Raw genomic sequence first — 27,846 nt, forward strand, 5'->3', positions numbered from 1 at the left:
TTCAACATGCAGTGTATATATATATTTTCTAAATATATTTAAATATATATATATATATATATATATATATATATATATATATATATATTTATTTAAATATATTTTGAGATATATTGAATTTGGCCAAAATTGTAGCATTTCAAATGTATGTCAATATATTTGGGAAGAATATTTTTTAAATATATTTCAAATATATTTTTCTTCCATGTTGGTTAATGGACTTTGTATAGATTCATTTATAGTGCCATCAATTTACCCAGCACTTTATATATATATTGTACATTCACATCAGCCCCTAACTCTCAAGGAGCATGCAATCTAAGGTCCCCAACTCACATTCACATACTAGGGTCAATTTAGACAGGAACCAATTAACCTTCCAACATGTCTTTGGAGTGTGGGAGGAAACACATGCGAGCACAAGGAGAATGTGCAAACTCCATGCAAGTGGTGCCATGGTTGGCATTCGAACCAATGACCCTAGTGCTGCTAGTCAGAAGTGCTAACCATTTAGCCACTGTGCTGTCCAGTGACCTTAAAAAATGTTGCAGGCCAACATACATCATAAATCGACTCCGTCATAAAAATGAAACAATTATCAAAAATGCGCCCCCTGAAAAGTTAATATTTTTTACTTTTTCCATCACCAATTAGCTGTCTTGAAACTATCATCTGAAAAATCTCTAGAAGCTGACCCTTTTGAGAGAGGTAAACTGATCCTCTGCTGCACTCTGTGGTTTCTCATGCAGGCCCTAAGCCATTACAGGATACAGTAGTGTCATATTGAATTGTGGATCAAACTACTGAATACCACAGAGAGACCAAGAATTCAACACTTTCAGGAGGGCGGTGCTCTGAAGATTTTTCTGGTGCTTTTTTCTCTTTAACACAACAGGGATTGGTGACATGGGTGGAAGATAGGAGTATTTAATATCTTCTTTGCAGGGAACACTGCTGTTGAGGCATAGCGGTCCTTTGAGGTCCTTTTAAAATGGCATTAAACCCCAAAACAAAAGTGTAATATACTGCAGCTTATAAATCCTTAAATGTGGCAGCTGCATTCGTTTTACATTATATTGTACTGTGTATTAGTAATACACTTCCTTTTGTAGGGTGTCTCCATTCTGGATAAAGAAGTAAAGGAGACACCTGTGGACAGCAGCATTGTCAGTCTAGGGAGAGGGTAGTGTTAGAATAGCAGATTTAGGTGTCCTTGAGTCAGTTAGGCGGTTCCAGCAGTTTTTTTTTTCTTTTTGGGATAAAGGTTTTACATAAATGAATAAAAACAAGCTTTCGGGGTATGTCCCCTTCTTCAAAGTCCAAACAGTACTATTACAAATCACAAAGTAAACTTTGTGATTTGTAATAGTACTGTTTGGACTTTGAAGAAGGGGACATACCCCGAAAGCTTGTCCTCAAAATTGTATGTTAGTGCAAATAAAAAAAGTATCACGGACAGTACTCAATTGTTTCTGTTGCAAATGCACTAATACGGCTACAATCACCTCAAACATAAATGAATAAAAACCTCTGTCAGTAATAAATGGTCTGTATCAGTCCTCTAATTGCCACTTTTGCTGGACAGCTTGGCCTGTTAAAGAAGTTGAAAAATAACAAACTTACTGGGGGGATCACTAGGTGAAACTAAATGAAAAAGGCCTAATGAAGAAAACTAAAGCAGCCACCACATCTAAGAAATGGCAAACTGCAATTATAATACATTTTTGTTTTTGGATTTAAAGCTGCTCTAATATTTCCACAATAAGAGTAATAGCGATGACAGGCAAAGTGCAGACTACACCTTTCAACTGAAAGAAGAGTGTGCTAGAAGAGGTGATTGGTTGCTACGGGCTACTGCAATTTACTTTTTTAAGTAGGCTTGAAAGAATTCAAGCTTGACAGAGGTGATTTGGTTTATGTTCTTCTACTGAATTTATTTTCCTATCTTTGAAGGGAAAAGGATTTGGGGTGTTGAGAGCTGCTGTTCACAGCTTTGAAAGTTTATAAGGAGATGGGAATGCAGGTCTTTGAGGCATCAGAGATTGGTATCATATGTGTATATGAGTGAACGATCACACACTGACGCATTCGGGGTCAGGTTAATTCCTCTGTACTGACAAAGTTGACTGAATACCAGAGCATACACCAGGCGTCAGCCTAAACCTCCCCTCTTCTCTGCAATCAACACTCCTCTCTCTTCACTTTGCTCAACAACCATGTTGTCCATTTAAAGCCATCTCAAAGATTAATGGCAGCGTTCTCCTCTCTTTGATGAACCTGTGTTGGGTTGCGTTTACAGATCAGTATGTGATTTTTATCTGTGATTAAATTCATTGCTGGAAATTGTGTTATTGACACGATGGGGGCACGATAAAGCCACACTGGTTCATTGACTGAGTTTGAGCAGCGCTAACAAGATTTAAAGGTACGCTTAAGTCAATAATGAACATGTTAACCCTAACATAGGCTTCTTATATGCTCCCTTTTCCATACAGAACCTCACAACTTTCTGATTTGTGAAGAGGGAGACATTATAGTACATGCAAAGGGTGCACCCCTGTTACATGGAACACAAAGAAGTTATGGTTATATAGTTACATACTTATATAGTGAGTATGGCTGAAAAAAGACAAAAGTCCATCCAGTTCAACCAAAAAACCAGTTATAATCCAATATCCACAGTTGATCCAGAGGAAGGCAAAAAACCCCCCAGCAAAACATGATCCAATTTGCTCCTGCAGGGGAAAAAATTCCTTCCGGACCCCCTGAGAGGCAATCGGATATTCCCTGGATCAACTTTACCTATAAATGTTAGTATCCAGTTATATTATGAGTATCTAGGACATAATCCAGGCCTTTTTTAGAGCAATCCACTGAGCTGGCCAGAACCAACTCTTGAGGGAGTCTATCCCACATTTTCACAGCTCTCACTGTGAAGAAACCTTTCCATATTTGGAGATTAACCACTTCAAGTCCAGACACTTACCCCCTTCCTGTCCAGGCCAATTTTCAGCTTTCAGCACTATCACACTTTGAATGACAATTGCACGGTCCATCAAGACTGTACCCATATGAATTTTTTAGCAAATTTTTTTGAGACACATAACACTTTATTATGGTGGTATTTATTCACCACTAGGATTTAAATTTTTTTGCTATATAAATGAAAAAGTCCAAAAATTTTGAAAAAAAAGTGTTTTTCTTATAAAATTTTGCAAATAAATAATATTTCATCATAAATCTTGGCCAAAATGTATTCAGTTATCTTTTTAGTAAAAAAAAAATAACCCAAATTAGTTTATAACCAAAAATTATAATTGTTTATTTTTGTATATTATTATTTATGGGTTTTTTTTTTGTTTTTTTTACATACTGTCACCCTAGCAGTACAGTGTCCCCATGGTGACACTGTACTACTTATGGGGGGGTGATGAAGATTTTTTTTTTTTTTTACACTGATTGCTTTTACACCTATAAAGCAATCAGTGTAAAAAAAGCAATCATTTCTGTGTGAGCTGTGATTGGTCACAGCTTGTCACATGGTACATGGCTGTTGTGAATAGCCTTGTACCATGTGACCTCTGCAATCATTCACAGATTTCACTAGTAGTAAGCAATGATATCAGAAGTGGTTTTTAATGCTTTTACCCCAAACAGAGATAGGTATCTGTGGGAGGAAATGTTGCTATCATTCAAACCAGCCACAATCACACAAATGTTCAAAAGATTTTTTAGCAATCCTGATGTTTAAAGAAAAACAGTGACTCATTAATTCAGAAATTGAAGCCAGAAGTCCAACATTATAGCCAGGCAACTATAATTTCCAGAAGATAGCTGGGCCATGGCAACCTCGTTTTTTTTCTTAGGAAAGATCTAGTTTGAAGTGTTCCATTACCCACTGATTCCATCCCACAGCCCCAGCCTTGTATCTCATATGCTCATTTAGAAGTTTAATAAAAATAAAACTGAATTTGCATCACTCTGGATAAATAAACAAGCAAAAAGTTACACAAAAACAAACTACAGACATTCTAAATTGCTTTAAGAAAACAGTTATTGCAAAAATAGCATAGCATAGCAATAAATGTGAAAAATGTATCACCAACAAGTAATAAATAAGACATCTAAACATACGTTTCAGTCAATAGATGCTTTCAAATACCATCTTCAAAGACAAATTGCTTTTTAACAAACTGTAAACTAAGAGGGAACCTAGGGGTCTGATGGGCAATGGATGATGGGTGGTAGGATTTAGAAGTAGAGTGACTAATCCTGGGAAACAAATGATCTAAAATCTTTTGGCAGGCTAAGTTTTTCCCCCAGTTTATGGGGAACCTGTGCTTTGGCCATGCAGGGCTCATCTAACAGCCTTCCATGGTGCTGATACTTACCTTTTCTGCACCACCCTGTTCACCTGCTAGTGCCAAGTGAAGAAAACCCTATGTATAGTAGGGTCCAGATTGATCTGGTTGGAGTTTACACATGACTAAAGACTCCCGCACCACATTTGACAGCCAGCACTCCATTCTGGGAACGAAGAGAGTAACATACTCCATCTGGTCTAGGGTTTCAATTTTAGAGGGCTTTTCCTGGAAATAAAAAGTCCCCGATCTTGTCCCATTTAAAAAAACGTATCGACAATTTCTTTCCAGCTTTAATAATGGTGTCACAGGTCTGGACAGCTGCAACATTTTTGTGAGTGACCTGAAGCAGGAAGAGGACGAGGGGGAGTGTGTGTTATTGGTTGTGTACAGGGTTATTGATGATGTCACATGATTTTACGTGGTCTTCCTAGTCCCTCCTTTCTCAACTTGTGCAGACTTTGGATGTGGATCATTAGCTGCCTTGCCATACCTGTAATGGGGACCTGCGCTGCTCACCTGGGCCTGCACTCTTGACCCAGAGCAAAGTAGGCTTGGATGGTATTAACCCATACCCATTTAAGCTCCTCCCACTGTTAGATTCATTTGGCCATACCAAACATTTGGTGTGATGCGCTTTGCACGACACCAATATCCCCACATCCTGCTCTGCACCTGTCTCACCCTCAGTAAAATTGGGGTTGGTTAGTAGGGTGTCCCCAAATTTCATTTTAAAAATCTGGTCACCTTATTCTAGTAAGCACATGAGACAGGAGAGAAAAGAATGAAAGTATTAGCAGCAAGGGCATGGTGAGCTATTAACCCCTCGGTGCCGCTTTAAGGAGTTTCTGACGCCGGGAGGCGGAATGGGGTTTAGGGTCATGTGACCGCCATGATTGGCTGTCACAGGGGTCACATGATCAGAAAGCTTCCAATCTCAAGTAGTGATCGGCAGCTTTCTGTGAGGTGCCGGTTACAGTGCCAGAAACGCGCAGGGCTCGCTCTTTGCACGTTTGTTTATATCGGGTAATCAAACAAGGCCCAGCCGCTGAGAGGCCGCATACCGTTGGCACCAAGGAGTTAGGTAAACTCGACAGAATAGAGACAAGACACGCAAACAAGAAGTTTGACTGTAACTGTAGGTTTTTCACCCCCTGGGTGACAGTCACAAGGCGGTTTTCAATGTGCATCCTGCATTTAAGGCCATCAGATGTTATGGGGTGAAAGTGTGATGTGACTAAGTAATGCAACTGCACTGTGAATGTAATTGAATGTGATGTAATTGGATGTGATGTGTAAGTTGACTAATTATTAAGTATTGTACTTTCTTATTAGGTGCTGTTCTAAAATGAAATCATAGTGCTTTCTAATTAGAACAATGATGTCACACTTTAAGGCATTCCCACACCATAACCCTTTGGCCGTATCGGTCAAATATTTTGGGGGTCCATACTGCCTTTCTGCTGCTTGGTAGTGAACTGGTTATGTGGTCCTACAGACCACATTACCAGTTCACTGAACCAATTGGGTTCACCTGTGAAATCACTTCTTCCGAAAGAACCCTGACTTGGAGCCACACAGGTAGAGTCATTGAGTTAGGACGTATGCAAATCAGCATATCATTGTCTGATATTAAAGCCATTAAATCAGCCTGACAGCCAGGAAACCAATATTTAAAGAAGCAGAGGTCAATAATTATTTTCAACAGGTTTCCTATCCAGGGCTTTTTCTCTCAGAGAAAAGATTCAGGAACCCACCCCTCCTCCCCTTGGCCATGTCTGTTTCCACCCCCTACCCACCGCTAGAAAGGCCCCCCAGGACCACCTCTTGTCACCACCCCTACACACCTCTTAGCACCTCTCCCTTTGGAGAACAGGTAACCAAGTATAATTTGGGGGCTATACAAGTAATTTGTATTGAATTTGTTAATAAAAAGCAGTGTAGCGAAATGCACAAAACATTAGAAATATCCAGTTCCAAAGTAAACTTAGAGGCACTTCCAGATGATTTCAGCAGGCCCAAATCCAGCGAAGAGACAGACCCAGATCTTGCAAGGGACACTCCCCATATCCAGCAAGAGACATGCCCCATATCCAGCAAAGAGACAGACCCTATATCCAGCAAAGAGACAGACCCTATATCCAGCAAAGAGACAGGCCCATATCCAGCAAAGAGACAACCACATATCCAGCAAAGAGACAACCCCATATGAGCAAACAGACAACTCCATATCCAGCAAAGAGAGAGGCCCTGCAAGAGACATCCCCATCCAGCAAAGAGACAGGCCCATATCCAACAAAGGGACAGGTTAATATCCAGCAAAGAGACATGCCCATATCCAGCAAGAGATATCCCATCCAGCAAACAGATCACCCAGTTTATCAAAGTGACAGCCCATTCCAGCAAAGAGACAACCCCATATCCAGCAAAGAGACAGCCCCATATCCAGCAAAGAGACAGCCCCATATCCTGCAATAGATAGCCCCATATCCATCAAAGAGACAACTCCATATCCCGAAATAGATAGCCCCATATCCAGCAAGAGACAGCCCCATATCCAGCAAAAAGACATCCCCCATATCCAGCAATAGACAGCCTCATATCCAGCAAGAGAAAGCCCCATATCCAGCAAAAAGACAGGTCCATATCCAGCAAAAATACAGGCCCATATCCTGCAGTAGACAGCTCCATATCCAGCAATAGACAGCTCCATTTTCAGCAAAGAGACAGCCCCATAGCCAACAAAAAGTCAGGCCCATATCCAGAAAAATGAAAGGCCCATATCCAGCAAAATGAAAGGCCCATATCCAGCAATAGACAGGCCCATATCCAGCAAGAGACATCACCAATAGAGCAAACAGCCCAATTCAGCGAAGAGACGGTCACAGACACAGCAAATTCTCAATCAGCAGCATTCTCAATTAATTTACCAAAAAAAGGCTAAAAACTTATCTCCCCCACAGTCTATCCGCTCCACAACTCTGCCACAGACAGTGGTACCGAAATAAGCTTCTAGTCTGCAGGGAGAGGTGGAGTGGAGTGCAAATCACTCCGCCTTCTGCTCTGTCAGACTGCAGTTGGAGTTGAGTCTGCCCGCCCGCCCTCCTGCCTGCTCCGTCCACACGCTCCATCCGCCTGCCCGCTCCGCCATATGATCACTCTGGAGCAGCAGCGGACTTTGCTCCCAGTGCCTTCCACACTGTCTTTGGTGGAGGTACCGGAACGGAGTTCCGGTATGTCCCACCAGAAAAACAGCCCTATTCCTATTAAAGAGGAATATAATTTTACATAATACTGTAGGTAAGGTTGAATAAAGACACCAGTCTATTCAGTTCAACATGAGTGTGTGTGTGTGTGTTTGTGTGTGTGTGTTTATGTCAGGGTTATAGTTAATATATCGAGCTATCGGGACTCTGGTATGAAGATATGCACAGAATAAAAAAAATAAAAAAAAAGAATGAATACAAAAAGACCATGTATATACACAAAGTAACACAAGTAAAAAAAGGGGGGTAATATTTCTTTGCAATGTATCTTCTGCTGTCTGTGCTATGGGCAGCTGAACCCTCTCCCCTCAAAAGTATCTGAAGGGTATCTAAACCCAAAACCAACATTTTTATAAATTGCAACTTTCTAGACCATAAATGTGGTGGCTGTATTACTGTTTCTCTGTTAGTCTAAGAACATTTTAAACTGGTTGTAAAATCTTACACATACCAAGTGAAGCCACTGGCCTCAGGTGATACACAGAGATGAGACAAATCCTCCTACATAAGCTGTACCTGTCATCTGCAGTCTTCTCTACAGCCGTTCAAAGTGCTGAATTTATAAAGCTTGTCAGAGTTCAGAAAAAAGGGGCAGAGAACAGAGCTGAGGCTGTCAATCAATTGGAGGTATCTCCCCTGACACCATTTTTTTTAGGTGTCAGGAAAATTGATCAGAAACGATTCATTCTGATAGCACAGGAATGAAGCAGCAAACAGAAATGACACTTAGTACTCCTAACTGAGACAAGTACACACTATAGAGGGATTTGTTTTGTCCATATTTCATGTCTGAGGTTTACAACCACTTCAAGCAAGTGCAGAAAATACCTGTCAATCTTGTCAGGAATGCAATTTCCTTCAGTCACTTTCAGGGGCGGACTGACAACTCATGGGGCCCCCGGGCAATAAGGGATCATGGGGCCCCTGTGTCCTTGCCCAAACTCAAAAAAGCCTATGAAAAAGGTACCAGGGGCATCTCATGGGGCCCCCTACTGACCTCGGGCCCTCGGGCAGTGCCCAAGTTTCCAAATGGTCAGTCTGCCCCTGGTCACTTCTTGAGAGCCAAACAGAAAGTACCTCATCTTCTTTCTTGTGTAAAATACTAATCCCATCAATTCACCATGTAATGGAGATGAAAAAAGACAGACATGTTTGCAGTCCAGATTGTGTGACAGTCAAGGCTCCCTCCATAGCTAAAGTGGAAAATGAGTATAGCCAAAAAAGGAATGTTATTTGCAAAATTAAAAGATGCAAATAAAGGGGGAAAAGCCTGAAAAAAAGGCAGCCACTGCATCTAAGGACTTTTTCTTTTGGGGTTTAGATACACTTTGTCACAGTGTCCTATGAAATTCAGAAAGTAACATCCTAAATGTACCTTTTCTATATTGTATTGCATGTGTCTCCTGCATTTTAAAAAATTGGATCAAAGTGACTAAAGTCTTATTGACAGAGAAAGTTGGCAAAGGGCAGACCGCCCTTACTTGTTATACTGTTGGGTTGTGGTCCACTTGCCAGTTTGGATTTTATATACTAACCCTGCAGAGTAAAAAGACAACCATTTTTAGCAGAAGAAAATCACTTTAATCCTAGGCATAAGGTGGATTACAGACAAGTCCGTAAGAGGAATTTCAATAGCTGCCAGAGTCTGTTTTCCTCTCTCTATGGGCTTACACATATTCTAACTATTAGACCTAGCTTATTCCCTCTTAAACACAACTAGAAATTAGGGTAAGCAGAAGATAATGGCCTATTATGAAACAGAGCTTTTTTCCAGGAAAGGGTTAGTGTGGTTTGAAGTCCTGGACATAAAATGAGGACAGTGACTGGGCCCTAGAGAAAGCCAGCTGTGGTGAGATATGGCCACACAACATAAGCTGGCCATTGAATCATCTAGAGGCAAATCATAAGATATTCACACAATGCTCCTATCACCATATATAACCCTATCATCCATTATTCAATGCTTGATGGGGGACCCCATATTGATGGGGATAAGGGCCTCTTCCCCATAACCCTGGCCCAGTGGTTGTGGAGATGCAGGGGAGACTTTAAGATAAGGCGTCACTCAGTTATCCGCCTTTCCCCCCCAAGTGAATGATTGAGTGGTAAAAAAATAGCAGATAGAAATAAACACACCCAAACACATATACACAAGTCTTTTGTTAACCTGTTGCCAGCCACGTAAAACATATGTGTGCAGCATATATGTGTCGCTGGTTGGCCAATGTTTCTGTGCTTAGTGCACACTTACTGCGAGCTGCCAGTGCAGAGACTGAACTGTCAAAGACTGCTCCCAGTCCCCACTAATGATAGGTAGCCAACAGGACCACCTTATGATCTTGTGGCCGCTGTGACGGTGGAATCCTGTGGGGTTGGAATCCTATTATCCCCACATTTTCAGGTTCTTCACTCACCACCCTCTCTGTCCCTCTCCTCATTTGAGGCTCACTGTATTCATCTATTCTCTCCAGTTTCTTTGAGAATTGCTATGCTCCATCAGCCTCTTGGACTGGTACCAAGCTTCCTCGATGACTTCTCTGACTGGCTATCCTACTTTCTCTCTTCTGAAATTGCTGCTATCATTCTCGGTGACTTCAGCATCCCTGTTGATATTAGCACTCCAGCTAATTTTAAACTTATTAGCCTAACATCCTTGTTTGACCCAAAAAAATGGACACATACTTCTACTCACTCTTATGGCAAATCCCTTGACTTCATACTGTCCTACCTCTGAACTCCTTGTAACCTTCCCAGCAATCATTTTCCCCTCTCTGATCACTACCTTATTAGTTGCATTCTCTCCTTGTCTTCCCCTTCCTTTTCTTTCAGTCACCTACTGTAACAGTTACTCATAGAAATCTTTACCACCTTAACCCTGTTCCTCTCTGTTCTGGAACAGACTATCTCTTTGACAAAATCTGCCCCAACGTAAACACCTTCTAATAAAACACTTCACAGCGCAAATAAATTATATATAAAAATTAAAATACTAAAAATAAAAGTCCACAAAAAAAAAATATAAATTGCGCTCAAACCCAAAAAGAAACGTGCTCCAAAATTCTTCATACAAATGTGCTCACACCATCTGTGATTAATGCTCTATCCCCACTCACCAGATGGAATGGACTCTTTGCTGGTATGGCAAAAGAGTCAAACAAGCTTAAAGTGACTGGGCATATCCTCCCAGATACCTCTGTACTCAATATCCTCCAGAAACGACTCCCAGGGTTGGATGACAATTGAAAACAAAACAAAAAACAACAAATAGTGCAATAATTGGCTGGGGACACAAACTTTTCCAGTACATTACGAAGACAATGTAACGGGGGAAGTCTTGTTATATCTGATGACAGCGTTCTAGTAGATGAGTCAATTCTCTTCTGGAGGTGCCCTTTAGTTGCTGTGAAGGAATGGCGGTTTGTTTTGTCAGTCTGCTGGAACAAACAGCTATTCCTTCACAGCAACTAAAGGGCACCTCCAGAAGAGAATTGTTGTTTTTTGTTTTGTTTTCCATTGTCATTGTGAGAGTCGTTTCTGGAGGATATTGAGTACAGAGGTATCTGGGAGGATATGCCCAGTCACTTTAGGCTTGTTTGACTCTTTTGCCATATCAGTAAAGAGTCCACTCCATCTGGTGAGCGGGGATAGAGCATTAATCACGGATGGTGTGAGCACATTTGTTTGAAGAATTTTGGAGCACGTTTCTTTTTGGGATTGAGCACAATTTATATATATATATTTTTTGTGGACTTTATTTATAAATTTTTTTGGAACTTTTATTTTTAGTATTTTAATTTTTATATATAATTTATTTGCGCTGTGGAGTGTTTAAAAATTTTATTGTAAACACCTTCTGTCTACGAGAGTTCACTGTCATTCTCCCTGGACACAGCACCCCCAACACAACACTTAGAATCATTCCCCAGGGCTATAACCTTGGCAAAGAGACGACACCGGAAGTATAAAAAAACAAAGTTGTACTCCTAAGCAGAGCATCTGTGGTGGGACAGTCCCAGCAAGATTTAAAACAATATAAATCTGACCTTCAAAAATACAATTCCTGCATCCTTACTTCCAAGCCAACCTATTTTAATACTCCCTTAAACCCTCTCATACAGTCCCGTCAACTCTTTTACCTTTAACTTACTACTTTGTCCTTCACTGTCTCCTACCAACAACTCACTTATTCCTAAGGAGAAGATAACTTTAAAAATAATATTAATATACTTCGGGAAGAGATCTCAGCTTTACAGATATCTCCCCTACCTAACATTTCATGTCCACCTGCATACTCAATATTTCCCTTGTTTAAATCTGCTACTATAGAGAAAGTCACTAAAGTTTTTTTCTAATGCCCACCTAACCACCTGCCCCCTGAACCCTGTTCCCTTGCAAATTCTATGGTCACCCTTGTGATGCAACGCGGTTCCCGACCCTTGCCCTTCTCACTAACTCGGGACAAAAGACCAGCAAATCTCACACCATGCTGTCACTTGCATAACAATGCCACTCTCAGCTGCTGAGCCAACAGCGGGCTAAAGTCCGTTCACAGCTGACGTCACAGAACTGTTCCAAGCTGGGGAAAGATCGCGCCCATATGGTTGGGATTCATCCAGGATCTTGGCCCGACACCTGGCTCAGCCTCTCAGCTGAGATCCTAACACAGCTGTTCCCGCCCCATCCTTTCCCCAGCTCAGTGCTCTAGTGAGCTCTGGGGGGCAGAGCAGAGAGCCAGAAACTGACATTCCCTCACAAAAGGCAGATTAATTAATAAGCCCAATTATATATTACATATTAATATTACATATTAAGTTTTATACACTTTCTTAAAGGAAAATTGTACTGAAATAAATAGTTCCTAATACTGCTCAGAGCACCGGAGAGAACTGAGCAATCAGTGATGTTTGATCACTCATTTCTTAGCCTTAGTGCAAGGACAGGTGCAGCATCGGACCGATGCTACATCCACCTAGGTATGTATGATTTAAAAAAAACCCCAAAGAAACCAAACTTATCTTTAAATGTGAGAGCAATCTTACGTCTTTGGGTGGTTTTGCATAATATTATTATTATTATACAGTATTTATAAAGCGCCGATAGTTTGCTCAGCGCTGTACATTACAAAGGGGGACAGAACATGTGACAGAACAATAACAATACAATGCAAAACATGAGGGGATTGAGGGCCCTGCTCTTTCGAGTTTACAATCTAGGAGGGAGGGGATGGTGGCACAGGAGGAGATAGCTGTGGGGGATGGAGTGGTAGGAAGAGTGGAGGAGGTCGCAAAGTTAGCAGGGGGTGGGGTAGGCTTTCCTGAAGAGATGGATTTTCAGGGTGCGCCTAAAGGAGAGGAGAGTAGGTGATAATCTGATGAGTTGGGGCAGGGAGTTCCAGAGGATGGGTGACACCCTGGAGAAGTCCTGGAGGCAGGCATGGGAGGAGGAGACCAGGGAACTAGAGAGAAGGAGGTCTTGTGAGGAGCGGAGTGTGCGTGTTGGGTGGTACTTGGATATTAGGTCAGTGATGTAGTTCGGGGCAGTGTGGTGGACGGCTTTGTACGTCAGTGTTAGGATTTTGAATATGAGCCGTTGCGCAATCGGAAGCCAGTGGAGGGATTGGCAGAGGGGGGTGGCGGATATGATCTATTATCAAGTTGTGTGGCCTACAGTGTGCTAGGAAGTTTCTATCTATGTGAGTTACAAGTGGACATTTTTTCACTTTTATATGTTTTTTAAAGTTAAATAGCTTCTTCAGCATTTCACTAATTTTTGCACTGTATTTACTTTGATTAATGCAGCACAGTATTTTTTTGTTACCTTTGCATAGGCTATTCCCTTTTCACTCCATTTAAAATGCTGCTGCTAAACACATCCACTTTACCAACTGTTCAGTGTATGCTACCCCTTTCTGCCGATTCCTCCATTGGCTTTCACTCATTCAAGGAATAAAACTCAAAATACTAAAAAAAACTTACAAAACTATCCACAGCTCTGCCCCCAGCTACATCACTAACCTTATCTCAGCATATCAACCTGACCCTCCTCTTCGGTCCTCACAAGACCATCTGCTCTCTAGCTCCCTCGTTACTTCCTCCTAGACTCACCTCCAGGACTTCTCCACAGCCTCACCTATCCTCTGGTACTCCTTACTTCAATATGTCTGACTATCTCCTACTCTATTCCCCTTAAGGTGATCCCTGAAAACCCATTTTTTTAGAGAAGCCTATCCTTCTTGTCACTAATAAACTCTTTTTGCTTTCTCGTTCAGCTCATCCCTTGCAGTTATTACCTTTTGAATCACAATTCATGCATGTCCAGGGCTGTTTGACTGTTAAATACAGCCCCAATGCTGATGGTCTTCCACTGCCACATTGTGGAAACCACCATGCCAAAAATATTTCTGTAGTGCCAGCTGGTGTCCACTATAAACCACCAAGCAGAACATTCCTGCAACTTGTTGCCCACTCATGGTGGCTAGTAGTGCAGAGAGAGGAAAGCAGAAAGAATTTGATTGGCTGCCACCACAGCCTAGGCAAGGACCCACCCCTAGCAATAGGGCAGGAGGATGGTGATGGTCCACCATGGCAGCTGGAGGAACATCCTTGCCCACAAATGGAATGGAGGAGCATTGGCAGAGGTAGCGGTGTGTGGGCTGCTAGGGCTGAGTTGTGGGCCTTAGCTTCAGATTTTGTGGTTGCTACTGCTGTTTTAGTGCTGCAGGAATGGGAGAAAGACACAAGAGCTGCAGAATTGCTAGCTGCCATGAGCAGGAGAGGAAAGCCACATGGCATTGTGCACTGCTGAGAGCAGGGTGCACACTGTTATAGTACCACAAAGAGCCCTGAGAGAGAGAGAGAGAGAGAGAGAGAGAGAGAGAGAGAGAGAGAGAGAGAGCATCCCTATACCCCTACTGGTAGTAGTGAGCTACTACTGAATACATTGGGGGGAATTGACAAAGAGTGGTGCATGCACAATGCTTGCCCCAAGCTTCTAAACAGAAAAAAATGGAGGAGATGCTAATTGACAAAAGAGGCTCAAGCTATCAGTCATCTGTGCTGCCATGACTATGACAGACACAGCACAGAAAAGAGGAGAGCTGGAGCTGCACACTCTGATCTCTCTGTGGTCATTCTTTATGGAAAATTACTGCATTTTCTCTGTTAATTATGTGAGGGGGGGGGGGGGCAGGGGAGCACACAGGGGGCCTGGGAAGCAGAAAAAAAGAGTAACCTGGACAGGCATATATAGTTACCAATTTCTTGTATTTTCCTCCTGCAGAAGCTGAAAGCCAGTAGGAGGAAGAGGAGGAGAAGCCAGTTTTCAGCGGCTGCAGGAGGAAAATACAGGAAATCGGTCCTGTCCAGGTGTAAAACTGAATGTATCCACCATTGTGACCACTGACACTATGCTATTGTTGGGGTCCATTTATGTCACACAGGGGTCCCTCTGCGGCCTGCACACTACAATTGCCAGCATGTCCAGGACTCACCCCCTCCCCCATGCTGGCTCTTGTTACTCTCCCACACATGGGATGCCCCTAGTACAGAGGGAAGTCTCAGTCCCCCTCATTGTGTAGACGTCCCCCAGCCCTGTGTTCTGGACACCCCACCCCCCTCCTCCCTCCATGTTCTGCTCTCACCTCCTCTCACTTGACGAACTGCACAATTTTTAGCATCTCCAATACCTGGACTAGCTCCAGTTGGACGGCATTACCGCCGACCAGGCTCCGCAGTTACCAACAGCAGATCGGGGGAGGGGCATCAAGAGAAAAGGGAGGTGACCTGCGGTGACTGACATGAAGGTAGAGGTAAGGAAAGGTGACAAGAGAGGAAGAGTGCAGGACAAGTTCACAGAGGGGCATGGACAGGGAGGACACGGGGAGGACACGGGGTTGAAAGTCAGTGGGGAGTAGACTATCTGTGTACCACTCACTGCATTACAACAGTAGTCAGGTATCATTCCTTCTCCGTGAGTGGCCAAATCCCGTCTAGCACCTGTGTGTGAGGGGCATGGTCTGTCATATTCCTCCCATACCACTATCCCGCCGCCAACACATGGGCACTCTGCTCTATGGTTGACACACTGTTAGAGAGGGAGGTCACATGGGCCCCCCTGGAGCATGGACCGACTCGCTGTTGCGACTCTTGATGCTATGCCTTTGGCTCTACCCTCCCTCCATTAGGCAAACTAGGTGGCCCTGAGGCCCCTGTGAATGTGAAGCCTTAGGCGACTGCCTAATTTGCCTAATTAAAGAGCTGCCTCTGCTCTAATCGAGCACTCCATCTAGAGAACTAGGAGCCCCAACGCCAGCAGAGAATAACAGCTCAGAAGGACCTATTGCTGGGGTAATCTGCAACCTGAAGCAGGAACAGCAGGATTGTTTGGATTATATTGAGGCATTATGTGTTGTGCACAGAAAGCTTTTCAACCTGTTCTATAAGTTTGAACATATACTGTATATTAACACAAAGGAGAGATATTGGTGAGAGTGCCATAGATAGACCTCAAACTATCTGCTTAGTTAATGTGGTGGGTCCCAGAGAGATCTGCAGGGGCAGAGCTACAAGAACAGAGGTCATGTAGAGCTGTGTCAGAGAGAGAATGCTGACTTCAGAAGGAGAAGGCCTCAAATCTAGCTGATGCTGACTTGAGAGAGGAGTCCTTTGTTTGTGGTGAATAGCCAGAGACCAAGGAATAATATCTGTGGTGAGAGGCCATGATGCTACCTGAGTTGGCTGCACTTTTCTGCACTCTAATTGAGTGCTCCAACTAGAAATCCAGAGCCCCAGTGCCGGCAGACTGTATTTAGAGCCACTGGCCAGTGGCATAGATGGGGTCTCTTGTTTGCAGATAGCCAGAACAATAAAAACATTTTTCTAACAGTATTGCCTAAACTTGAAGCTGTTGTTATGTTTAATACTGTCCCTGTTGTTCTGTAGATAACACTTACAGGTGTGTCAGTGAATTGTAAGTTAGTTTGTCAATGGGTCACCATTGAAGGAAGAAATGGCTACTTTGAGGATAGCACAACATTTGTTTTGTTGCACAGAAGTGAACAATCTTTTAGGCATTCAAAGCCTAAATAACAAAAACATACTGTATACAGGATATCTCTTCAATTCATCCAAATCCCTATGTTTTATGCCCAAAAATACCAAGACAGTACAAATACCCCCACGAATGACTGCTTTTTGGAAAGTAGAATGTTCAAGGTATTTAGGTAAGAGGCAAGGAAAGATTTTTGAAGTTGTAATTTTATGTCGCAAGTTTTTTGGAAATGAAAGAACTTTAAAACATTTGATTTTTTCGCATTTTTTTTTTACATACTGTCACCAGTGCAGTACAGCATCATCATATAACTGGTGTGGTGGTGATCAGGGACATACTTTTTTTCAATTGAAAAAAAATTTAAAGTAATAAACATGAGAATGCCTAAACATTTGTAATTGTAACAGTTTTCTGAGTGAAGTGGTACATTATCTGACAGAAATGCAGGGTTGCCAATATTTCTGGCCATGACTGTCTGTGGGAATTTTCCAGAATTGACCCAGCAGTGCTGTTATTTTGCACCGAATGCAACAAATGCAAGAAACAAAAAAAAAAAGTCCACAGCTTCTGGTACACACAAAAAAATAAAACAAAACTACAGCCCGCTGCCAGTAACATTCGTCCTGTTTTAAAGTCCCCACCTGTTCCAGTAGCTCATCAACCGTATCTCAGTCACAAGCAGTCCACACTTCTCACACAGCTCTTGTTCTGTTCCAATTCACAATCACCTGCTGACTGCATCGTGCTCCTTTTCAGGCTTCTTCTTCAGGTGGAATAACCCTTTTAGGGCCACAGACCCCATAGTCGAGGTTGGAGGCTCTTTCCCACCCAAGTTTCCCTAAACCTATGAATTCCAGCTTCCATATATTGACTTAACAATCACCATGCATGGGTGAGAATCCCTGAGTACTCCAAAACTGTATTCATATTGACCCGCTTAAAGGGACTACAACTCAAATAATAGGGGCATATATCTTCCATCCAGGACCCATCACTGGTGTCCTGTGCTATATGTACAGTATGTGCATACAATGTGTATGTATGCATGTGTATGGAATGTATAAGTGGGTGTATGAGCGTGTATGCAGTGTGTAACAATGTGTTTGCTGGGGTATCCAGTCTGTATGCAAGTGTGTGTGCAGTGTGCATGTGGTATTGCCGTGCTGGAAAGTGGTGGTTACAAGAATCAAATTGGGTGCTGTGTTGTACTTCTGAATCCTAAACTATGTATGTTACATACACCTGACTCCTGCATTCTGTGCACTACCAAGTCCTGACCCTCACATTCTGTACATTATACACCTGATCCCTGCACCACATATGTTATGCACAGCTTCCCCCTGCACTATGTGTGTTACCCACCCTAGACCCATGCACTGAGTAGGTGCAGCGTGGTGCAGTGGCAGTAAAGACACAGTTCGGTTGCAGCAAACTCAGAGCTTGTATTGCAGAGAATGCCAACTACAAACAACCCCAGCAGGAGGGCATCACTTAAGGTAACACTCACAGTTCAGTTCAATGCAAATATACAGTGGGTAAGGATGCACTGACAGCATCTGTCTTCAGAAGACGGAATGTGGCCTGGCTGGTCTGGTCTCAAATGGGAGGCTTCCATGAAGGGTTGCAAGTCCCTATCCTGTCCCTACTCATCTGGAACCTTTCCCTGCTGCTATCACTTTCCCTGACAGATGGGTGCTCTTTCCCTACTCTTGCCACTTTGCAAAATGTGTGCCAAAATTCAGGGGCAGGGACCTATAAAGAATCTGTTGACCTCAAGATGGCCGCCAGGGGTCACCTGGATGGAACATATCCAACCGGAGTACTGCCTTCGGGTCATCAGAAGCCATAGAGAAACCAGGTTTCCCCTGAATTCCTGTCCAGGTTGTGGTACTGCTCAGGTTGAGTGCCACCTACAGCGGAGGAAACACACTGTACCTGCTTACAACCATGTACATTTTATACTCCTGACACCTGCACTATGCGGTACATATCTGCAAATTTTACTAGTGTATGTAGACTTGTGGATGTTGAAATGCTGTACACATCTAAACACATTTAAATGCGTCTGAATGTGAATACTTTAGGCTCATATTTTACGCAGGATCTTCTGCTCGCTCTGCCAGCAAGAACCAGTGATTTGTGCAGAAACCTCACATATGCCCATCTGAATGAGCCCTTAGACATAAACAGCCATAGATAAGTTTATTTAACATCAATTCAATCTCTTTCACATGAATAGCTAAAGCAGCATTTAAAAGAATATACAATTCCTTTTAAGTAAACGTTGCGCAGGTTATTGCAGCTGGAAATGAAGTGTGGGGTGCAGACAAAACGGGACCATTATCAGACTGTAAGGAGTCAGGTTAGCAAATACATATATAAAATGTCACATTTGTTACAACACGTATACAACTAGGACCGTGTACATTGAAATGCTTTCCTATAAAAACATTCCATTATTTACATTAAATAGCACATTCTGGACTATGTGTTTCCATTTTATTAACAATAACCAGACACCAAAGAGATTTAAGGTGTCCTGGAGATATTTTTTTGCTTAAATATAAAAGCTTGGATGTCATAATAAGTTTGATCTATAGCCAAGTAGATGTTAACCTCACTTTGCTGGAGAAGGCACGATACACCTATGGGCCAGTCCACTCAATACTCATATTTTGTCTTTAGAGAAATGCTGGCTGATTTGGTTTCTGTCACTGGCATCTCATTATCTTTCTGGAACTATAGTTTTGAGATCACCAGAACTCAAGTTTCTTGCTTTGTTCCTTTCCAAGGATTCCTCTTTCTGTTGCTGCAATATCAGTGATTTAATAATAAAAATTCCTACAAGTACAATGAGATCTCCAGGTAATTGCCATACGAAGTTGGGGGACCTGGCAACTACTCATCAGACTGTGAATCAACAGCTTGTAGTTTGAACAGTGACCTAAATTTAGGTGATCATGGTGAAGATTGCACTTTCCTCCTTGTGATCATTTGAGTCTGTTTGTAAAAGAATTAATTTGTCCATTCAGGGCAAGACTACCAAACCCTTGCAGTCCATTTTTTTTATAACTCCTTGAGTTGTGATTTAAAGCCTAGGTGTAGTCAACATAAAAAAACCCACAAAAATCAGCAAAAGGGACATGACTTACTATTAATGTGCTGTGTCCCTTGTGCTGCTGGCTTCAGGCTTCTTGTCAACCATGCAGTATATCCCCACCCTCCCAACCTAGGGGGTGATAAATCAGTAAATACCTACCTTATTCCTCTCTTTTCCAGCAGTTGGTACTCTTCTCGGCTCTACAATGCTTCTGGGATATGGGCAGGCCTTCATAGCCCTTTTGTACAATGCAGGACCACTTATTCAGAATTGTGCATGATGATGCTGGCGAAACTGTGACCAACAGAGCAGTGAAGAGAAGCAGTGGAATAAGGTAAGTGTATTTATTCCAGTCTGCCTAGAGGAGAGAGGGGCACTGCATGGTTAAATTTTACAGCAACTTGGAGTTTGGCTTTAGGGACTCATGCACACTGGGTGTTTGCCCAGCTCTTCTAAACACCTTTCCCCTGGCATCAAAAATGCATCTAAAGGCAGGTTGTTGCAAATGCATTTAGGTGTGTTTATTTATTCTAGCCATTGAAATGAATGCCCAAGCGCTTGACTCACCTAACGCTTAAGCACATTTAGGTGCATCAGGCATTATTTCTGCCAAGTTACTGCTGCTCCTGAATAGCAGTGGGTTTTTTTCTGCCTCCAAATGCATGTAAATGTGCATGGACTAACAATGAGGGGTGTTTAGAGGCAGAAAAAAAACACAAGACGCCTCTAGAAGGGGCATGTAAAGCACCCAGTATGCATTAGGCATAAGCTTTCCAGGGTGTAACCTAATATCACGCCTTTTTTGTCCTTTTCTGTCAAAAAAATTGCATTACCATTTTTTTTGTGGCAGCAGTGGTGGCAGTATGAATGATGCAAAAGTAAAAATGTACCATCTTTTCTACAAGCAACTCAGCAATATAAAAAAACATAGTTATTTATGAATTCTACTTGTTGAAGTCTGGGTTGATGCATAAAAGTCAGTGTTGTTACCAGTCATTTGTGTGTAGCTACAGTATTCATAAATCAAAGTTACCAGATTTGTCACTTTCAAGGGACAGAACTCCAGACATAGACAAAACTTCAGACACAGCTAGTTGTAGTATTAAATCTTATGGTCCAATTTTCTGTAAGTGAGCTCAGTTAGAGACAGACGGCATAATTTACTAATAGTCACTTGTCTGAGTCGGATTACGGGGAGCTGTCACCAAAGCTGTATAACTGAACTTCATGGTTAAATATTGCTTTTGGTTCTGTGTAGTTGACAGCTATTTTGTGGGTGGATAATGTTTGTACAGACTGTCTTAATGTTATAGTTTTATCGTAATACAGTAGCTGCGTCATTTTTCCTTTTTCCCAGTTTTGTTTGGCACCATACTTCCTACATGATAAACCATTGGAAATTATAGTAATACAGTTCAATTACATGCTACACAAACACTACACTACCAACATAACTTGACTGACCCCAGAACATAGTTAAACTATAATTCTATTAGATGTATACAGGCAAAAGACAGTAAACTGCCCAACATGACTGGAGCATTAGGCACTAAGCAATAGCATAATACAATTGTATTACACTGTGCACAGTAGAGTTGAGGTCTGGGTTCACCACCACCATGGGTTTGCAGCAAATCCCTGGGATTTGTGAAGTTCATGGATCATACATTTTTGGCCAAATACTTTGCAGGTTCAATCTATAATTCAGTGCACAGCGTTGAATCCGGTCAGCTGAATCACGTAATCCAATTTGAAAGAATTGATAACTCAGTTCCTTTCCATAAAGGGTGGTCTCTCAGCAGTCATGTTGTCAGTGTGTATTGACGCTGTTAGATGTTCCCCATGGCAGTGCCCAGCTTCCCATGACTTTTTGTTTGACAACAATTTGAATATTAGCTCTACAAATGACCAGAATTGAAAAACAAGGTTTCCTGTCTGCTGAACATGGTTATTATGTGGAATAGACTTCCTCAAGAATTGGTTCTGGCCAGCTCAGTGGATTGCTTTAAAAAAGTCCTGGACTCTTTCTTAGATACACAGAATATGACTGGGTACTAATATTTATAGGTAAAGTTGATCCAGGGAATATCTGATTGCCTCTCGGGGGATCAGGAAAGAGCAAATTGGATCATGCTTTGCTGGTTTTTTTTCCTTTCTCTGGATCAACTGTGGGTATGGGATTAAAACTTTTTTTTTTTTTTAAATGGTTGAACTGGATGGACTTTTGTCTTTTTTCAGCCAGACTAACCATTTAACTATATATACAGGTATACTACACATACTACACAAATATAGGACACTGCATCAATAACTTACTTAAAAAATGTGATGGACAGCACAGTGGCTAAATGGTTAGCACTTCCACCTAGCAGCACCAGAGTCATTGGTTCAAATCCCACCCACGGCCCCACCTGCCTGGAGTTTTCTCCCTGTGTCTGCGTGGGTTTCCTCTGGGTACTACAGTTTCCTCCCACACTCCATGTTCTCCCTGTGCCTGCATAGGTTTCCTCTGGTTACTCCAGTTTCCTCCCACACAGGTTAATTGGATCCTGTCTAAATTGGCCCTAGTGTGTGTATGTATGATATGAGTTTGGAACCTTAGACTGTACACTCCTTAAGGGTTAGGGACTGATGTGAATGTACAATATATATATGTAAAGTGCTGCGTAAATTGACGGCGCTATATAAGTACCTGAAATAAATAACGATATTATTCTCAGTGTTGGCATAGGATGATGCACATAACTAGTGTTGGGCTTGATGTTCAAGTCGAACATCGGCCGTTCATGTGTATGATGAACGTTAAGGGTGTTTGCCTGCCATGCCCCACAATTCACTGCACTCTGATAGTTCATTGTGATTGGCCAAAGCAATGCACCTGACCACAGGTGCAATGCTTTGTCCAATCACAATGCATGATGACATCACATGGTCACCCCGCCCCCTTGTGGCATCATCACAGTATTTAGGAACTGTCAGACAGCGGGATCCAGTGTTGAGAGTGGAGCATATTTTTTTTTCTTTTCTTTTTGGGTCGGTGTTGGTGGCAAGCATCGTGATTGACATTGGATCTACTTCGGAGGACTTTTTTTTTTTTTTTTTTTTAAAAAAGGACTTGTCAAAGACTGTCTACTGTAATTTTTTACAATACACTTTTTTTTGTGAATGCATAGCAGTACCATGTACCCCATACTCATTCACACGGGGGGGGGGGGTGGGATCTGGGGGGCCCCCTTGTTAAAGGGGGCTTCCAGATTCCAATAAGCCCCCCGCCCACAGACCCTGACAACCACTGGCCATGGTTGTGGGGAAGAGGCCCTTGTCCCCATTAACATAGGGTGTTTTGGGAGCACCCCCCCATGTTAAGAGCATGTGGCCTGGTATGGTTCAGGGGGGGTGCTCGATCATCCCCTCCCCTTTCCTGACCTGCCAGGCTGCATGCTCGGATAAGGGTCTGGTATATATTTTGGGGGGGACTCCCTACGCCATTTTTAAAAAATAGTTGGCATGGGGGTTCCCTCAAAACCCATACCAGACCTGAAGGGCCTGGTATGGATGGGGGGGACTCCATGTGGTTTAAAAAAAAAATGTAATTGCTGGGCGATGCCGGCAATTCTTCTTACATTCAGCTGTCAGCTGGGAACCCCGCTGACAGCTGAAACAGTAAAGAATGTTTTCACTACTAAAATTCTGCATGTCTTAATAATATAACTCATGCGGTATTTTAGTAGCTGTGTGGTATCTTACCGCATGCTCAGATGCGTTAAGATACTGCTTAGTGAATTGTCCCTGTTCAAAGTTTGCGGTCGAATGTTTGACCGCGAACAGAACAGGGGGGTGTTCAGCCCATCACTAAACATAACCTGAGCACTAAACAAGGATACAAAAATGCAGTGATGTTGTTCTGCCTCCAAAATGTATCTCCAAAATGACTTGACTACTGGCCATGACCATACTATATTACTATTAAAATGTATAAAGAAGTTGGATATTGGATAATACTTCCAACATGACCTGACCCTGGCCATAACCAAAATAAAATACTATTACAATTTCTAGAAGCATTAAACTCTATACTTCCAACATGACCCAACCACTGACCATGAACATAACAAACCTATTACAATTTCTAAAGACATTTGACTTTATACCTCCAACATGGCCTGACCACTGACCGTGGACATAATATAATTATTTGACATTCAATTCTATGGCTCTAACATGACCTGATCACTGGTCATGACTATAATACAATCCTATGACAATTTATAAAGACATCTTTATAAAGACAACCTACAACACTAGCATGACCTGACCACTGGCCATAGCCACAATACAATATTATTACATTTATTAAGACTTCCAACATGCCCTGACTATTGGACATAATCATAATACAGATTTCTTTTAATTTAACACAATTTAATAAAATTCAACTCAGAACACTGCACATCTAAAATTACCCATTCACTGGCCATGACCATAATACATATTACATTATACAGATCATAAACACATTGGGCTTGACACCTCCAACATGACTACATGCCATGATCATAATATAATCTTGTTACAGTTTTTAATGGTCTCCAACATGACCGGACCACTGGGCATAATTATAATCCAATTCTATTACATTCTAAACATTGTCAGTTACTCCTTTTCTAGTCAATAAAATATCACAACAATGTTTCCATTGGTGCAACGAGAGGAATAGAGCCAATAATACTTTAGGCAAAACCACAGCAGGACCACCCCAGTGCCAAAAGCCTTGCAGTGGCTGTCTCCTTTAATGCTCTTGCTGTGGCATTGAATACAGCCCTGCCCATGACAGTGCCTAAAAAATGTATAAATTAACTGTATATTATCTCAGACATCCCTACATAAGTGTAATGATATAGACAAGCTGAAGTAGGACGCATCATTTTGTAGCTGACTGCATTATGATGGCTTTGTGGAGACATGCATTCCAGCTCTCTAGTCTTCCAGAGCCTAGAAAAGCTTCCAATTCAAGAGGGCACACGAAGCAACGTCCCCAGCCAAGCGCGGACCAGGCTTTGGCTGTGAGCAAAATTTTCCAGCCACAGTGGAGCCAGCAACATTTACATTCTTCTATCTGAAGTAAATCCCTAATCCCCTGCAAGATTTACAGCCTGGCTACACTATCTCTCTCTCTCCTTCTCTCTGGTTTGCTCCTGCTGTTTGTCTCATTATTACCAAATCTTCATCTCGTCACCTACTTTTCAATCGTCTATCACTCATCATTTTCCTTAAGATCACTTATTGATCTTTAAAGAAGAACTCTGATTCTGATTGAAAGAAAAATCATTAAGGGCTAGTTCACACTAGATGCAGTCCAGTGAGTTTTTTTTTCATCACATATGCATACACAGTGTTTTCCATGTATTCCAATGGCTCTAGTTCACACCAGTGCAGTCAGTTCCAGTCAGTTTCAGGTGCAGAAAAAAAAGATGAACATGCTGCATTTTTCCTGCACAGAACTGTACTGGACCATAGCAAACTGCATCAAAACTGCACCGGAATGGAGTGTGGTGCCAAAACGTATCCAGAAAGCATCTGGAGTGCTTTTTTGTGGTGTGAACTAGTCCTAAAACAGAGAGTTGTTAGCAGCAGTTATTATTAAATAATAATCCTTTACTCGCAGATAATAAGCAACCCTCCAACCAGGGGCGGACTGACAACTCATGGGGCCCCTCGGGCTATAGGGTATCATGGGGCCCTTGTGTCCTTGCCCAAACTCAAAAAAGCCTATGAAAAAGGTACCAGGGGTATCTCATGGGGCCCCCTACTGACCCCGGGCCCTTGGGCAGTGCCCGAGTTTGCAAATGGTCAGTCCGCCCCTGCTTCCAACCTAACATCTTCACCAAATAGTATTATTATATTGTTTATGCCTCATGTTAAACCCCAGACAAATAGCTAAATCCACTATTGACACATACGCTCTCCGGCCACTTTATTAGGTACACCTGTTCAATTACTTGGTAACACAAATTGCTAATCAGCCAATCACATGGCAGCAACTCAATGCATTTAGGCATCTAGACGTGGTGAAGGGGACTTGCTGAAGTTTAAACCAAGCATCAGAATGGGGAAGAAAGGGGATTTAAGTGATTTTGAACGTGGCATGGTTGTTGGTACCAGACGGGCTGGTCTGAGTATTTCAAAAACTGCTGATCTACTGGGATTTTCACGCACAACCATCTCTAGCGTTTACAGAGAATTGTTCAAAAAAGAGAAAATATCCAGAGAGTGGCAGTTGTGTGGACGAAAATGCCTTGTTGATGTCAGAGGTCAGAGGAGAATGGGCATACTGGTTTGAGATGATAGAAAGGCAACAGTAACTCATGTCAATATGGACCTAAATCTCTGAGGAATGTTTCCAACACCTTGTTGAATCTATGCCATGAAGAATTAAGGCAGTTCTAAAGGCAAAAGGGAGTACAAAACGGTAATAACAAGGTGTACCTAATACAATGGTCAGTGAGTGTATGAAAGCTGTTTTACTTACCAAATGATTTGTATTTTTGTCCAGTCAGTAATGAAATTTACACCTACCAGAAAACACATCTGTGACCTAACTTTTCTTGAATGCAGTTAGACAGCATAGCTAGGTCATCTGCCCACAGCCTGTGATTGGAGAGTAAAGAAGCTAAAACTGATGACGTCATCTCTGCTCTCTCCTCCTGTCAGCAAGTTACTTGTCAGCCCATGTTTATGTATTATAGCTTGATTGGCCTCTAGTTCTATTCTTCTCTTTCCCAGTTTGAGTTGTGCTAAAATCTATTCAAATACATATATGTTTACTACTTGCACTTATATAATACATTTATTTCATAGAACATTGCTCTCCTTGTTGATGTATAAAGAATCATCTGAGCTTCAAGCCCTTTTTACTGGGCAAACGTAAGGCCTGTCTCCCTATCCGATGAACGGTGGACTGCTGTCTGGGTACTTACTCTTGGTTTCACTTTTTTGTCCCTCCTCCTTTTCAGTCTACAGCTACTTTTCCCCTCCCTCGCCAATTTTTTTTTGTCTGCACCTATCCATGGATGTTGTGCGCAAGACAGCTTGTATGTTGGCCTCCATATTACGATTTAGGTCTTTCCACATAGAGTATGTTATTTGTTTCCAAATGTAATGGCATCTTGTGTTTGTGTACTCCACCATTCCATACCTGCTTGCATCTTTGCCAGTTCTCGAGCGCTGGTCACTATATTTCTCTAGCTGTGGGCTGTTCCGGCGCTACACGTATTTATGGAAGTTGGCACAGTGGCTTAGTGGTTAGCATGTCTGCCTTGCAGTAAATGGGTTATGGGTTCAATTCCCAACCATGGTGCCTCCTGCATGGAGTTTGCATGTTCTCCCTGTGCGTTGCATGGGTTTCCTCTGGGTGCTCTGGTTTCCTCCCACACTCCAAAGACATGCTGGTAGGTTAATTGGATCCTCTCTAAATTGGCCCTAATATGTGAATGTGAGTTAGGGACCTTAGATTGTACATATAGGGACTGATGTGAATATATATGTAAAGCGCTGCGTAAATTGATGGCGTTATATAAGTACCTGAAATAAATGTACATGCTGTTTTAATTTATTGTATTTTCTTTTGTTTTTCAACCTACTTGTTATATGTTTATGGTATTTTTGCACTTTTGTATTGTTTTGTATTGTTTTTGTAACATTCTAATTTTCCTCAATAAATACATACTGAACATAAAAATACATTTAGTTTTTAATTGTGCTTAAAGCATTCAATTATATGTGTTTTTTTTTTCTCTCCTTTTTACATCTCTGATCCAATACCTCAACATACCTCAACTTCTGCGACACCTGAATGATGGTCACCGTAAAAATAAGAGAGACCACATCAGTTCAGAAAGCTTGGATTTTAAGAGACCGCCAAAATATGTGTAGAAAGTATGCCGGAGTTGCTGTACACCTCCAACAGTCAGCAGAGACTTCAGCATATATCCTGTGTAGTCGAAAGGGGAAAAAGTAGATTTGGTGCAAGATTTTAAATTGGATTAGCCATTTGTTTCTAAGAGCCTAAAGT

This window comes from Staurois parvus, unplaced genomic scaffold (assembly GCF_062004578.1).
Source record: "Staurois parvus isolate SC_StPar_1 unplaced genomic scaffold, SC_StPar_1.0 ptg000160l, whole genome shotgun sequence".
Classification (NCBI taxonomy): Eukaryota; Metazoa; Chordata; class Amphibia; order Anura; family Ranidae; genus Staurois; species Staurois parvus.